The following is a 17460-nucleotide window of genomic DNA, read 5'->3' as shown; positions in this document are numbered from 1 at the left end:
CAGTCATACAACGTGGTGTGTTTCAGTTTGTCGTTTGCTTATGTAATTTTCGCATTGAATGGTGAAAGATAACGGTGTCACTACCGATTTTGTGTGAGTATGCACACAACACGGCAGAAAGCAGCTTTCATGATCGCACGAAATATCGTACTTGAGTTAGTTATGCACTTTATCAAGCCAATATGCTTTGAGCTTACATGAAAAATAAATGTGCTTGTTCTGAGAGGATGAAACGTCATTTATGTTTAAAAATAACTTTGCCACTTGTGAAAATATTGACCTTTTCAGCCTTTCGATGAGATATATCCGGTATTCACTCCACACGAGCCACTTTACATAGCAAATATATACATGCAACTAATTCAAATAGATTTCGTCGATGCCATCATATGATTAAAGCGCTCAAAGTACATGTGACGGTATAGATAAAGATATCTAATCGTGTTTTATTTGCATATATATTACGGGATATCAATGGAAATGATATAGCAGCAAAATAACATAATGGGTCACGATAGTCTGTACATGGATGTAATGGTGCCTTGTCTGGTGATATCTGAAAATTAGTATATTTTACTGCCCCCATAGATTGTGTAAGCCCTAATACAAAATTTAACTGATGTGAAAATATACGAAGAAAAAAAACCGTTCTATCAGCATAATTTTGAACAAATATGATTCACGTTATTGCAGCAGAAAAGATTTATGTTATCAACCAAACTAATATTAATATAGTTTGAAAGGCAAATACATATCTAAGTTTTGGTTTGATTTTACATTAATATGCATGCGTGTATGTGTGTGTACGTGGAAAATCACCTTTTTACACGCCAACGGTTAGATGACAGCTGACATTTGAAGGAAATCTTCCTAACAAACGTGGATTGATACTTGTAACTATTTGAAAAATTGGATCGTGGGAATTATTGAGATCTGGTCTTAATAACGTTTGATTATCTAGGCTGAACAGAAATCTTGGGATGATATGATAAAAGGTAATAAAAGTGTGAGAAATAAACTTTCGTTTGTTGCAAGACCAGAACTAAACATTTCAAAATTGTCGATGGAAAGACTTCTTAGTGAATTACATAAAATTAAAAAAATGATTAAAACAATATGTCTCTAAGACCTACAATAAATATATTATTAATAAGAGAATATATACTTATTGCAGCTCACATAGACTTTAGAAAATTTGATAGCTTCACCAGTCTGAGAGTAATTATACAGAAGTTAAACGATGGAGTAGGTGTTTGAGTTTGTATTTGTGTGTGTGTGTGTGTGTGTGCGTGTGTGTCTGAGAGAGAGAGAGAGAGAGAGAGAGAGAGAGAGAGAGAGAGTTTAAGTTTAAGATTTCTCCTGGTGGGAGACATATTATAAATTATAACTCTCTAACATTTGTCTTACAGACAGAAAGTTTTCATAAGTAGCTTCATTTCATATTCATTTTTCTGGATGGATTTAGTGATTCTTCCCTCGGTTTGGTTTGGATAGTTCTGCGTGAAATCAGAAATCATCCCCTCGGTTTGGTTCTGATAAATCGGTTGATTTGCCGTTTCATCTTAGTGATGTTGTTGCTCAATTATTATCTGTTCGTTCCCGTCATACTGTTCTAATTGTTATCCTCTCATTAATATGGATTTATGCTGTATTAGTAGTATAAACATTGGCTGTAACGTTGGTATGGATTTAGACTGTATTAGTAACATGAACATTAGCTGTACTATTAGTATGGATATAGTCTGTATTAGTAACAAGAACGTTCACTCTAATGTTAGTATTATTGACGTTGGCAGCATTAGTAGTATGAACGTTGCATGTAATGTTACTATAGATACCGGCTGAATTAGTAATGGACTGGATTAATAGTAGGAACATAACTGTATTAGATGTATTAACGTGGACTGTATTAGACATATTAAGATAGGCTGTGCTAAGGACATAATATAGAATGTATTAGCTGAATGAACCTATGCTATTTTGATGTAAACATAACCCGTATTAGCAGCGTGGACAAGGGCTGTTGTATGATCATAGGCTGTAATTGTAGTATGAGTATAGGCTGTATTGCTGGTATGATCGTATTGATAACACATACTTTATTTTTAGGATCATACTGTTGTTATTTACGTGGACTTCTCTTCAGTTTTTTTGAAAAAAAATGCAAACATGACCTTTGAATTATATTTCTACTTTTTAATTTTGAGCTACGCAAAATACAGTCGTTACAACATATATAGTAGATGCCCATAACTCGATATCGTCATCCTTCAGACTAATGTTAAATATGTTCATTTTGTTCTTTTTAATTTCGTTGCTATTTCTATAAATATCGTATGAAAAAATCACCATGAACAATAGTTTTAATAGGTAAATAGTCATTTATCAAAAGTATGCGATCTATTTTAGCAACAATAGCCCTGATCTCAGAATGGAAATAGAAAACACAACATATCAATAATTTGTTTTTAGACTCCAGTCATTTTTGCCTCCGGAAATATTCCTGTATAAAATCTAAAAAATGTACTCTGTCGTGAGTGTATAAATGCATTAGATTAGGATGACCTCATAATGTAAGCAAAATGTTCTCCTACTAAATTTGATGGATGTTTTAAGTAAATTTACAAGACATTGTAGGGTTCTTCCTCCACCAATTATACTGGCCGCCATGTATAGCCTATCTTGTGCTGAAAAATGGCGTTAAACCATACAACAACAAGACATTGTATTATACAGTATGGCTAATATAAGTAAATTTACAAGTTTTCTTATTGTACATGATGAATCAAATAAGTAAATTTACAAGATGTCGTAATGTACAGTATGGTAATATAAGTAAATGTACAAGTCCTGGTATTGTACATGATGGCTAACATAAGTAAATTTACAAGCCCTCGTATTGTACATGATGTCTACTATAAGTAAATTTTCAATCCCTCGTATTGTACATGATGGCTAATATAAAATATTTACTTGCCCTCGTATTGAACATGATGACTAACACAAGTAAATTTACAAGTCCTCATAATGTAAATACGACCATTGCAAGTAAATTTGCAAGGCACTCCTATAAATATATGATTGCTTATGAAGATAAATATGCAATTTATCCCCACATAATGTCCAATGCATATATCTAAACCTTGTCCTACACGATGTTTATTGTAAAGCAACATGATCACCCTTTTTGAACTGATGTGTGCGCGTATGCGAATGTGTGTACGACAGAATCCAAACATTCCTTAAAATCAAACTTTGATTAATTAAATTTTCATGAAATTTGTACTCTTTATAGGATGTTTATTTATATAAATAAAGTAGTGGATGCATTATTACATAAAGGCTTTGAGCAATAATGAGTTTGGTTATATATATATATATATATATATATATATATATATATATATATATATATATATATATATATATTTATATATGTGTGTTTGTGTGTGCATACATTAACATTGTTTGATAATGAAATAACAACTCAGATCATATTAAGATCAAGATTCCGATTGAATTATTAACTTATCCTTCAATTTTACGCATCTGAACTGATTGTTTATTTCGCAAGTAATGAAGTCCAACCTGTTTTGAAATTTATCAAGCTACGCAAGGAAAAATACAGTTAAAATACGTCAGAACGTGATACATTCGTCCTTGGATTTATTTGTTCTAAAACAAGATGCCGAATCCACCCATGTTTCTCTTATGCATATGGCTGTCTAATATACACCGCCATGATGACTGTCTTCATCATGATAATTAGTATCATCGACTTCCTCCCTATCATCTTCGTCATCAGCTTGGAAAATCGTTATCATGGTTTATGCGATGTTAGTAAAGATTACATAAAAAATATACAGCGAATTAGTGCAAATCATGTGCTGGTGTTAACATATCAAAATGTTATCTTCTTCAATATGTTGATTTCCCTCACCTTTTGTTTAATTTGAAGCCTTTAAAACAAGTTTCGGTTTTTGACACCAAATGTTTATTACGTTAAACAAGCATACTTACAACACTTTAATCTTGTCCAAGCCTGATAATAATAATCTCTAAAATCACATTTAACTTATTCATAAGTCGACTGATGACAAAATATGTATTTTCCATACACCCATGGCCAAACATTGATTCCGGAAATACGTCATTGATATATGCTTTAGGTGGTATTTACCACTTTTAATAGTAACCTAAGTAAATAGAAACCAATTTAACAAGGTACAAGTCAATAAAGTATAGGACAAAACGCGATGAGAAACTATACCTGTTTATCAGAGTACATAAAGATATGCACCCTGGATGGTAATAATTCTTTATTTTTCGGTTTTCTAACAGCGTCACCAACAAAGTCATATAGAGCTTAATTAAACAGCTAATAATTGATTCTTTTGAAACATTTTCCCATTCGCATTATTCAGTATATACTTGAATTTTCCTCTCCGTTGTGTCGCTAGAGGATCTATTTTTTAAGCATAGAAATATATATTATTCTTTGAGAAACGCCGATGAAATAAAGTACAGTAAAGTTTTGCATAGTTGCTGCCATAGGTACTTTGGTATGTTTGCCGTCATTATCAAATCCCTCAAGTGACCCAAAGTGTTCTGTCTTAATAATTTAAATCAAGATGACAGTTGTTAAGCTGCATTCGTGTATCGAAATCTTCAGTAAAAAAAAAAGAAATAAGCATGAATCATCGGTGTAATGCTTTCCTTTTTTATGTTATAATCTACAAGTCGTGGAACAAAACCGTATAGAGTTAGACAAACGCACTGTACCTAGGATATTGGCAAGAGCTTAATCGCCGAGAGATATGATCCAGAATTTAAATTAGTGGCCAACTGTAATATTTTCATATAACCTGCTAATCTATATTCTCCCGCCCATAGTTTGCAGTATGTTTTCCTTGCAATGAGTTGTAACATCTTAGTGAAAAAAACAGTCTTGAAAAAATGTAGGAATGAGAAGATGTGAGCGGATATACTAGCTGTTTTTCTTTTTTGTTGTTTTGTTTTAAGGTTGTAAAGTGTAATGTAACCAAGTTCCTTATAACATATTCATTAATGATGTACCAGACAAATCATATTAAGACAAGATAAAAGACTAACACATATTATCAACAACATCATCCTCATCGTCTTCCATGACATAGTTCTGTCCTACAAGCTTTTCGTTTTGATCTTTACATATTGCTTATCATTATTATCATCTCAACATTTCACGTTGCTAATTGGGTAATGAAAAAATACGTTGAGCGATAGAAGACCGAGAATTATCATCCACTTAATTATCATCCCCCATTTCCTAGAAAAAATAGTGATTCATACAAATTTTGCGTCCATCTCCCTGAGTTTGTGTGACTGCTTATGCGATTGATACGGTAATGTTATTGTATATTCCGTTTTGTACAATACTCGTGTTTTGTCCTGTAACTCAAATGCTGACAAAGGACCCACTGGCGACAAATTCGACATCTTGGGCAAATATTGCACACTTATATCTTGCCTCTTCTTAACGTATGCGATTGCAACTTGGTTCTTAATTCGCGATCACTACATACACATACATTCATATTTTCTCCATCGCTCTTTTTGATTTTCAAAGTGCCAACTGTTGCAAGTTGTGCATTCCCTTTCCTCGACAAACACTGTACTTTGCATTGCTCATATTGAGGTTCTTCACCGTACAGATCAGTCTCCCAAACTCGAAGATATAAGATTTCATCTGATTTGGTGATAAAATTATCCATTATGGTATTATAAAAGGTCACCAGAACATGAAATTTAAACGGTCGCTGTCAGATCTTCATGTTGGACAGTGGAGACCTGGTTTTGATTCGATTGGCTGAAGCAATCATTATCACATTTTGCAAACATTATATTGCATCGTTACGGTCAATTGATAATTATGAAATGACTAAGTCGTGATGAAGCCACTTTTAACATGATCGTTCAAGCTCTACCAACCCATATATTAAACATTGTAAGACATTTCAGGTAGGACAGATAATGGTGGCAATACAATATATTTTGTTCAACACGTCTTACACAGGTAGGAAAGATAACGGTGGCAATACAAAACATTTTGTTTAACACGTCTTGCACAGGTAGAAAAACAAAGGTTTTCTAGATATACAGGTAAAATACTTTAGTAATATTATTTTCAAACACGTTTGGAATCCTCGGTCACTGCTCAGTTAGCTCGCACAATGGCATGTTTAACTTCTTGTGTGTTTTATACAGTATATCGCATATACAACACACACACACAAACACACACACACACACAGACACGCACAAACACACATACACACACACTCACACGCACGCACACACACACTCATATATATATATATGTGTGTGTGTGTGTGTGTGTGTCTGTGTGTGTGTGTATCTGTGTGTATGTGTGTGTGTATGTGGTATTTGTATGTGTGTTTTAAATGAAACAGCACAACACTCGTTTAGTAAAATGCCAAGAGACCTCCCCGTAACAATAAAAGTTGCGCTATTAATTCACAAACACAATATTTATTTCACTATGGGTTTAGTACATCGGTCCTGATGACTCTTTCTGCAGTTAACCGCTTGTTCTGACTTTAATTTGTGAAGTTGAGTACGCAGTAAAGAGGTTGCCATGTGTGTGTGTGTGTATGTGAGAGAGAGAGAGAGAGAGAGAGAGAGAGAGAGAATTTTGTTTTCTCATAAATTTTAGTCTGCAGTAGATGAAGCTTGTAAAGTTTGAAATTAATATATTTTGTTTTAAGATATAATAAAGAAGAAAATGACAAAAATGAAGAAAAATGAGCAAAAAAGTGCGAACATGGGAGAATTCATACATTCGGGGAAAACTAATAGGGGCTGATTGATCAATCATAAGCTGGTATGTACAGAAAAAAAATCTCAGAAGGCATTTTTTACAGTTCTATCTTCTTTATTTTATTTCTAGGAATGCATTTCTTTTGTATTATACTAATTCGTAACAGAGTAAACAATGTCACTGAAAATACAAATAGGAGAATTTATTTAAGATCAGTATGAAATAACTCGGAATCACCCAAAACAATGCTTAAAACAAGTCATTTATTGTATAAAATATGTAACGAAGGGATACGATCTTCATTTGAAAGTGCTGAGCTAGTGTGACGTTTTGTTATGTTTAAGAGATAAATTGTCTCGGAAGACAACATTAGAGGCAATCACGATGTCAGTACTAGACGCGGTCGTTTATATCTTTATAACTATAAACTAAAATCTCAAGAGGTATATTATCCCAATAAATGCTAATTTAATAAATAATGTAATTTGGAGAGGACTAAATTTACTCTTACCTCGGATATCTCTCGACAGTACGGATATTAACCGTTTACACGGCAGTAGTAGATAGATTGACCCTTACTCCTATCGCCGCTGTTTCTGCTGATACGAAAACTGATTTAGTCATATAAACCTGTTAAACTTTAAAGATAACATTTTGATTGGTTAACTAAATATTACCTGTACCCGACCGCCATAATTCATCATTATGTACTAAGAAAGGTCTGTACTAAGTAAAAGATCGATTGTGATCCTCTGTTCAAATAATGAATGTGAAGACTTAGGAGAAAGCAAAGATCTTATTTTATTATGTGTCATTTTTAAATCAAAACTGCCATTCTATTCTTTCTGCCCCTAAGCCTTTGAACGCAGGTGGCACGAACAAAAAAAAAAAAAATATAAAAAAAATAGTGAACGGCGAATCAGGGGTCTTGAAGGTGCGTGAAGACCTGGTAGTAAGACAGATAAATTGAGACAGTTTATCGACCAAGCCCTGAGAGGAATGTAAAAGCACCTTGGATACCACAGGATCATGATGGACACTGACTAACATAATGACAATTGTATTAAAAGTATATATATATATATATATATATATATATATATATATATATATATATATATATATATATATAATGTAAGTGTCTGTGTCGGGATGGTTTATACATACGGCGTTTTATCACCAGGACCTCTTGTTTTCTTAAAGCATGATGTTTCTGAACACATTGAATTACAATTTCTCGTTTCATAAAAATAGTTCTATGGTTTGCAGCGAAAATGAGGTTATTAGGATATTCGTGATTTGAGGTCGAGCTTACTGAACTTTTTTGTTTGCAATTTTAAAAACATATTAAACTATTCAATTTCTATGTGGACAGATATATACCAATAATACCACTCGGACGATATGGGGCATTTATATAAACAATATGGCATTGAAAATACAAATAACAATAATAATAACACAAAATTAATAAAGAAATATATCCATATACCGTCCGCAAAGATTATGTTATGCTAAAAAAAACTTTGTGATTGGGTGACATTTTACTGATATCAAGGATGAAGATAAAGAAGAAGCCATGACGGCGAAAGGAAGAGAATGGTCTCGCGTGGAACTTACAAAGAAATGCGTGACGCGATAAGAACAAAATATATTTTTTAAAAATATATTTTGATCTAAATTTCCGATCACGAATTGAGAACAGAATCCACCGCGGAGTGAAGATAACAATCTGATATGAAAGAGAGAAAACCCCTTCATAATGGTAATTGGTTCATTCCAATTTAATTGACTGAAAATGCAGAAATATCTATAGATCAGTGATAAACGTTTACACGCTTTTATGACAAGGCTGTAATATAATATTGTGTTATTGATACATCTGTATTAATCGAATGTACCAATGAACAAAAATGAAGAAATCGTCGATTCTTGAGGCTGAATTAAATGTTTTGATGGGAGCCGTAAATATACACTTATTATTATTATAATATATTTCTCTTACTTCTAAGTAAATTTACAGTGATGCTTCTATTGTTATTAGCATGTTACTTCCATTTTTAGGCTTTTAAATATTGAAAATGATGTAATGTGTTGGTAAACTTTAAAGTACTTTTTTAACACGGAACATTTTCCCAGTGTAAGTTCACTCTGTCTCTATTTTGAGAGTAATTCCTGCTCATTACATTAAACACTGCTCATCGGACCACGTGACCACTGTAAAGCGAGAATGATTTGCGTATCTGGTGTTAAGTGAGTTGATATTGCCATTGTATCGTCTCATAATCAATCAAATAAAATATTCAAAGGTAAGACGATTCATTTATATTATTAATGTGTTTTTAAAAATTAATAATGAACTTATTATAAATGAAACTGATCGTTCAATATCAACTCTAACATTCATGGCAGCGCAGTAGCTATCTTGTTCCGGATGTGTGTACGTATTACATTTCAAAGAAAAATGACACATGACTTAATCAGTTCCACCTCAGGTCTAGTATGACGTATGTCTGGTTTTTATTTGGGATTTGTTTGCAACTGACTCTTCTGGTTAGTCTTTTAATTTGTCTGAATCGATTCCATGTAGCTGATTTGCAAAACCGTCTTCGCCTGTTATGGTTTGACCATATGTGAATCTTATTTACAATTCGATTCTGACTTATATTGATAAAATGTTTATAAACCACTTGAAATTTGGTTCTACTAAAAGTATGAAATATTTCCCTGTCTCATACGTCAGGCCAATAGGCATCTGTCTCCGAGTCAGTTGGAGACATATCCATACAAAGGGTCTCCAGGTCAGTTACGCTTGGGTGGCCTAAGTGGTTAGAAAGTCCACATCGGATACGGGAGGTCGCGGGTTCAAACCCTGACCGAGTCATAACAAAGACATATACAAAAATGGTATTAGCATCTCCTCTATTGACGCTCAGCGTTAAGAAGTTAGTGTTGAGAGTGGTCGGCCTGGTGTCAGGCTAATGTGACTGGGTGGGACATTATGCTACATGTCTGCAGCATGATGCTCCAGTGCTCCACCTCACTATAAACTGTCACAATGCAGACATCGTACCGGTATGACTGGAAAGTTGTTATAGCTATGTTAAAAATCGAAATCACACATTCACACAAACTACCACACTGCAGACGTCGTAGCGATATGACTCCAAGTGCAAAAGCTATGTTAAAATTCAAAATCACATACACACAGACACACACTCTATCTGTCTGTCTGTCTCTCTCTCTCGATTAGTTCTAGCAAATCTGCTAAACATCAACATGACAAGAAGACTTGCTTGTACACCCAGATCGATTACGTGTTTGCATTTTGCAGGTTGGTAAACCCTTGTATATCTGCCGCACACACATGTACCAGCATGTAAGCAATTGATCCATTTGTGAATGAGACAGTGCACATGTCAGTAGGAACGATGGGTTACAGTGATGACAGTCAGCTCTGTGGCAGTCCGGTGAAAGTCTCGATTATTATGTTAGCGATTATACGAGGCTTGATAACAGATATGGTGGTATAAATATCCTTTGTAAGGATAAATCTAACACGTTATCGTGTTAGCACATGATTGTAATACGTAGATGAGGCGTACTAATCGGTAACACTATTTACTTTGAAGCTCGTCTGTCTATTTTTAACTGGCAATGGACGTATACGCCCTGATAAATCAAGATAAATAAGTACATATTCTTGATAGACGGGTAAAGCACATTTCCTGTTGTTTCTTTTTCACGTCATTTGTTGTTAGATTGTAAAACAGTAATATGGCAGAAAAACACATATCTAGGAAAGACAAATATAAACGAATTACTGTTAGTGAAATTATGAAATCAATTTAGAGCAAATAGTCTGCCATTACAGTGTAGATGGTACCGTGGCTTTGAATCGTAATCAGTCTATTAAGAACTTGCCCAGTCAACAATTTTAGCTGTATTGAATTTGGGAGAGAGAGAGAGAGGTCTTGAATATTATATTGAAGTATAGAAGCCATCATCATTTTCAGTCATGAAAATGCATGAACTGTGTAAAGCACTCATAAAACAACAACAACAAAAACAACAACAACAACAAAAAACCCGAAAAAAACCAATCACACATGTAATCAAAATTTTTGAGCTTTTCCATGATAGACACCGTTATTAAAACCCTACAGTCCAGAAACGGCCCTAGGATGTGCGGGGCCCAAGGCAGCAAGTAATGAGGCTGGGCCCCTGAAAGCGCGGGGCCCAATGTGATTGCCTCATTCGCCTTGCCCTAGGACCAGGCCTTATACTGTCTGTTTATGAAGTATTCACATTTGGAGGCCAATTAACAGTTTAAAATGACGTGTTCTCCCCTTGATCATTTTGCTGCAGTTTTTTTTTTCGAAATGAGTTTCAATATTTTATATTGTTTGATACAGGGCAACCGTTCAATCACGCTTCTGAATAAACCAAGGGAAGGTTTGCCTATGTACTATTTACTAATATATAGCTTTTTCTTATGCATATATACACTTGCTTTAAATAATAGATGTGCAAACAAGTTGTTCCTCAATAAATAAAATCAACGCGAGGACGCACATACACTCAAACCCGTATTTTCATGTTCCTGATTGACGTACATGACGTGAAAGAGAGTTGAGTCATTTCTTCAACGAATACCTGGGGTTAGCCAGTAAGACGAATGCCTGTGATAATCAAAGTTCAGCTCTTTCCTTGTTTAGCAGACGAGAACAAGATTCGAAGATTGTACAGTGGTTTTAAAATTAACTTAATTTTATTCATTCATTTATTAATTCAATTATGTAACAGTTCATCGTATATGTATAATATTTACTATGTGCTTTTTCCATAAGTCACATCAATACAATTATTTTCTGTTCTCTTCTTTTGAATTAAACATATGCTAATTTCTAGATAACTCATTATGAGGTTGTGTCATCCCTTTAAATGTCACTGTAGTACCACAAGCAAATGTCATTAATACTCACGTATTTTCACGAATTGTTGTAGTTAGTGTCAGTACTGCCGTAGACCCTGTCAATGTCACAGACATATGACAGAGAGTGTGAATTACAAGAAATGTACCGAACAAAATAAGAATATTGCAAAATAAAAAGTGTTGTATCATCTTAGTACTTTATCACATTATACCCTTTCGTATTTGTTGAAATCTTTTCAATTGATAGACATGTAGATATATAGCCATATACATACATATATATGTAGAGGACCGTATGTATACATGTAGAGTGATATCGTCATGTAACATTTGTACTAATTCCAACCAAACTACATACATCTTGAACTTAAAAAAATCCTTTTCGCAACATGTGAAATTAGTGTTTTAGAGAATACCTTCCTTTGTGTAACGCTATTGACATATATGTCATATGATAAAGTGTGATGTGATGTGATTTGGATTTTTAACGTAGCTTTAACAATTTTTCAGTCATATCGCTACGATGTCTGCAATGTGGCAGTTTATAGTGATGTCTAGCACTGGGGCATCATGATGTCCCCCCCCAGTCACATTATCCTGACACCGGACCGACCAGTCCTAACGGGGGCCCCGAGTGGCCGAGTGGTCTAAAGCGCTCTTCGGTACGGATCACTGCCATCTCACCTCTGTCTACGTGGGTTCGAGTCTCGGATTCGGCTAATGTGGATATGTGAGAAAGATTGCCAGTAGCTTCTCGTGGGTCGGTGGTTCTTTCCGGGGTTTTCCCGGGTTCTTCCTCCACCAATAATACTGGCCGCCATGTGCTGAAAAATGGCGTTAAACCCTACAACAACAACAACAACCAGTCCTAACACTAACCTCTTAATGCTGAGCGCCAAGCGAGGCAGCTGTTAGTACCGTTTTTGTAAGTCTTTGGTATGACTCGGCCGGGGATCGAACCCACAACGTCCCGCATCCGAGGCGGACGCTCTAACCACTAAGCCACCGGAGCGGTACCATATGATAAAGAATATATACACCATCAACGGTAAATTGTAGTCAACCACGTGATTACAAACCCCAGATCTACCCAGCTTCTTGTCACGTGGTTATTTCAGTTGCGAGTTTAAAACTTGGCCGGAGTAATGCTACAGTTCAGTATCAAGAATAACGTATACGACAATATAAATATCATACCTCAGAGAGAGAGAGAGAGAGAGAGAGAGAGAGAGAGAGAGAGAGAGAGGGAGAGAGAGAGAGCACATTCATAAGTTTTTCCATTACTTTTTAATAATTTAAATTAAACATTATTACAATATGATAATATTGCAATGCTCTTATGTGTTTAATCTGAGCTTACGTTTCCATCTACTGGTTCTTTTGATTTAAGCGGTTATTTATTTATTTGATTATAATCAGTCTGCTTTGGGAAGACTTATCTAACTGTGCTATTAGTAACTAACTAGGCAAGGACGTCACACGTAATTTAACGGTACCATTTCTCCTTCTAATATTAATATTTTTTTATATTTCAACGTAAACGTATTGGGTCATTTGAGATGAGAATAATGTTCTCCATTATGTGCATATTATTATACTTTCTATGAATTCCCAAGAAATACATATAAAAATATGTTAATGTCAATTATTATTTTTATTCAAATAAAAAAAAGAAAAACATCCTCTACCACCCCGAAATAAATCGTACTATTTGAGAGGTTTATCAATTCTTGCCGAGAAGTATGATAAACTGATGCATGGTTATTATACAGCTGGTTAATTTGTAGCATTAAAGTGTCTCAATAATGTAATATCAAAGCTCTAAAACGCTGTATACATAGTTATATGACATTTCAATCGATTATACTGAGTATGTCTCTCCTTGTTGTTGCGCATTGTTATCTAGTTGTTTGGCAAATCTCGGAAAGAGCCATCGACCCACGATAATCTACTGAAAAGCTTTGTGACATATGCACGCTGGCCTTGCCTTTTATTCAAACTCACGTGGTTAGTGTCGGTAAAGGCCAGCCCCTTAACCATTCGACCACCCGGGGCCGCCCGCGTTACCTTGCAAAAGATGTTTTACAATAGGAGGTAATATTTTCAGTGTTTTTTCTACAATAAAATTCAAAGGTTCAGAATCTTGTGCACAGATAAAATTACAAATGTTATGGACTTTTGCACGAAATGCAAGTCGTGAAACGACATCTTTATTAATTTTATTGTTGGTAATAGTACAAAATGATCTATATGACTATATATTAAAATACTAATTGGTTAGACTTTACTTTGAACTTTAATTGACTAAAAAATATATAGCATAAACTTGATAAATTAAATGTAATAACATTTTATCAACCATTTTTTTTAAACTAAGAAAAGACATATAGGCAATTATAAATTTTGTTTCACTGTAAAATGAAAGACAAAAGTTAATGAAGGAAAAAAGAAACGGGAAAGAAAATGTTCTTATTCACAAACTATACCATCAAATAATCACTTGTAATATTTATCAGAAAATATCTTTTCTACATAGGAAAGTATACGTTTCCTTGACAAAAATGAGGGTCTGGCAACACAAGGAATTCAAAAGATCTAAATGAAAGCGAATATTTACCTTGTGACGCAATTGAATGTTTATGCCATAACCTTAAATTGTCAACATTTCCCATTGAGAATTCCTACAAGCATGATATTTTATATACAGCTAAAGTAAAAATAAATGTTGTTTGAACCGAGCTCAGAATGGTTTCACTATTAAATCTGCACACACACACACACACACACACACACACACAGAGACATATATATATATATAATTTAAGTATGGTATACAATTCTGTGTTTCGTTTTAGCAGTTAATCAAGGTTAGGATATTTCAATACTTTTGGCATATATATAATTACTGCCTTTTTCTGCGTGGAAAAAAGTTGCCCAGGAGATCATATTGAAAATAATAGGCATGACTAGGAACTCTCCAGTAACCTTCCAAACAATCTAGCAAAATCTACGGAGAAGCCGGCATACTGAAGTCTTCATTAAGCATTTTTATAAAACATTTGTATTTTCTATATGTGATATAGGGTCCATCAAGAATGTTTCTGTACATCATTCAGTCGAGACATGTCATGATAATTAGGACGCATTTTAAAATTGATGGGATGGAATTCACGTTTTCTATATCAGTTCATATAAACTAGTTTTCCTTCATTCACAGTTTATTTCTTACTGTCGGTCGCGACCCATTGCTTTCAGCAAGAGACGGGGAATGTTTTGTTCTAATATATTCCGACTCTTTAGGTGTACTTTGCTGTGGCAATCATAACCGGAATCTAAAACTAATAGGGAAAAATAACTCACCACTGCAGACGATGCCCTGTGAGATCAATGTAACTGATAACTTGGTCAAGCAATTATGGATAGTACTATAGTGCTGATGGCTTGCATCAGTATTCGTTAGCATTATATATGAATACCAACTTCCTTTCTTAGCATATACGCGCGCGCGTGCGTGCGTGCGTGCGTGTGTGTATGTGTGTGTGTAGGGTCAATATGGGGTCTATCAGAATTTAGCATTATATCATAATCCGGCATAGAGAAGTAAGCACTTTGGTGAGTATCGGACTGTAACATTACCAGTTTATGAGTTATTATGAGAACCGGATATGAGCGGCTCTACATTTTATACGTAGTCATTTTAGAACATAGTTTAGCGATGTATCGTTTCCTTAGTGGTTTGTGAACACGTACGAGAATTTATCATGGATGGGACACTACAGACCTCTGTGGCAATGTAACATTATGGTTATATAGTTATTTATGGAATATTCGCATCACGGATGCATGGAACACATTTGTGAGATCATGGTGGGTAACACTGGGGAAAACATACACGCCGAATGGTTGATATATGGTTCATTACTAAGTGTGATGGATGTACGATTTGTATATCGTTCAGCAACACGTATGATGAGCCTACAGTTTATTTGCACTCATATAGTGACGTTGAAACCCATACACGCCATATAAAAAAATCCATCCATACATACAAAACACGGATGGCGGGAAACATTTATTTGAAAATAACCAATACAACTTATTAAAAGGCAACACGTAACTTTACTATCCAACAATCAACATTGAAAATCTCACAGCTGATGAAAGGTAGGATATAGATACAGTCCAACACCCACCTATTACAACCAAAATTTTTAATTGTGTGAGACACATACCTGCTTTAACTCGACCCAGTTCCTCTGTAAACGTCTGTCGAATACTGTGTCACCTCCAAATTCGATGTACCTCTATTTCTTTGAAACCAAACGTTTTCCACTTCTCCAAAAATGAGTCTGAACTTATGGCAAATGTGAGCGCAGATGATGCTTTTATATACCAAACTTATCCATTCAATGGTTTGTGTATCCGTTTGTGTGTTGGTCAATTAGTGTATGCATATCATTGGCAAGTAACGTATCGCATGAGGGAACATTGCCTATCGCCAACTGTCCATAGTCCGTTTGCTTGATTAGGTGCCGATTGGGTTCCATAAGAAAAACAAACATACAAACAAAACAAAGAAAAACAAACAACCCACGGGCATTGGTAGTAATGTCTGCGATTTGGATAATAATAGTTTATTGTCTGTTACTCGGTGTGGTTTTCCAATTTTGCTTCCACCATCCCAACCCAGTAATGATTCTTTCACAGATCATATTTACATTCCATATACATCATAGTTATCCATTCATGCCAAGTTTCTGTATGGCCTCATAACCCATTATACAATTTGAAACGTCCTTGTTATGACGCTATGTTAATTCCATTAGACCCCATACCATCGCCTTGCTTACTGTCAAACAAATAGACTTCGTGGTGCCCATTGCCGCACCACTCACACAAAATGACATAATGTTTTCATTTCATAAATTCAGGGTTTATCTATTGTGCCATTAATGTTGTCATATCATGCCATTTTCTATTTTAATATTGTTTTTTTTTTAGAGCTTTCTTTATTTGGAGATATTTATTTTCTGTCTGTGCCGTACTGTAAATAAGCACTGTAAATGAGTGTCACTCTTTGTAGCCAGTTTGATGTGTCGTTATTTTACCTTTGTTGGCCTCAGAGGTAGATATGATAGGAAGTCCTTGATTGTAACATAATCATAGACAAACATTTGCTATTTTACCCGCATCGTTTATAAACAAATTTCAGCGACCCTCTCATTCTCTCTCTCTCTCTCTCTCTCTCTCTCTCTATATATATATATATATATGTATGCTTTATCGTTTATATATTCCACATATGCATACATATATACAGATTGTGCACACACACACACACACACACACACACACACACACACACATATTAACAAACACTTTGTTCAAGATTCCATTCTTCCAACCCAGGGCAAAAATAGATTTTATCGAGATAATTACATGTATTATAATGACATATAAAGTGACAGATTGCATCCCGATAAGGGGTGGTCCAAATGATCGAACTTTGTTCGAAATATAGAACTGTGAACGCGAGTCAAAGGGGCATTGCTAAAATCAATTACAGATGACGTATTCTGTCCATATCTGTGCTGGTTGACGATAAACTGTTATCACCCTTTACATCGTCATTGATCATTGATAGTTAATTACGTAGGTTTGAACTACATAACATCTGATCACCCCATTATCAGCCTTTAATCCT

The 17460-nt window shown here is 34.7% G+C and overlaps 1 protein-coding gene across 2 annotated transcripts in view; it reads right to left on the bottom strand.

The window, feature by feature from the left end:
- Window positions 1–16174, bottom strand: part of LOC149788801 (uncharacterized) — a 47395-nt gene extending 31221 nt beyond the window's left edge. Inside the window, exon 1 of one of the 2 annotated variants that reach the window (XM_089974924.1) lies at window positions 15989–16174. The gene's annotated coding sequence lies outside the window, so the exon portion shown is untranslated. Of the gene's footprint in view, window positions 1–7331; window positions 7452–15988 lie in introns of those variants that run through there. The other variant, XM_089974923.1, reaches the window with a different exon arrangement.
- Between the last annotated feature and the right edge of the window lie 1286 nt (window positions 16175–17460).

The sequence above is a fragment of the Sinohyriopsis cumingii genome, chromosome 11 (assembly GCF_028554795.1).
Source record: "Sinohyriopsis cumingii isolate HCF-2022 chromosome 11, ASM2855479v2, whole genome shotgun sequence".
In the NCBI taxonomy this organism is placed as follows: Eukaryota; Metazoa; Mollusca; class Bivalvia; order Unionida; family Unionidae; genus Sinohyriopsis; species Sinohyriopsis cumingii.
Note: the sequence above shows the minus strand (reverse complement) of the source record. Positions and strands in the feature narration are given on the sequence as shown.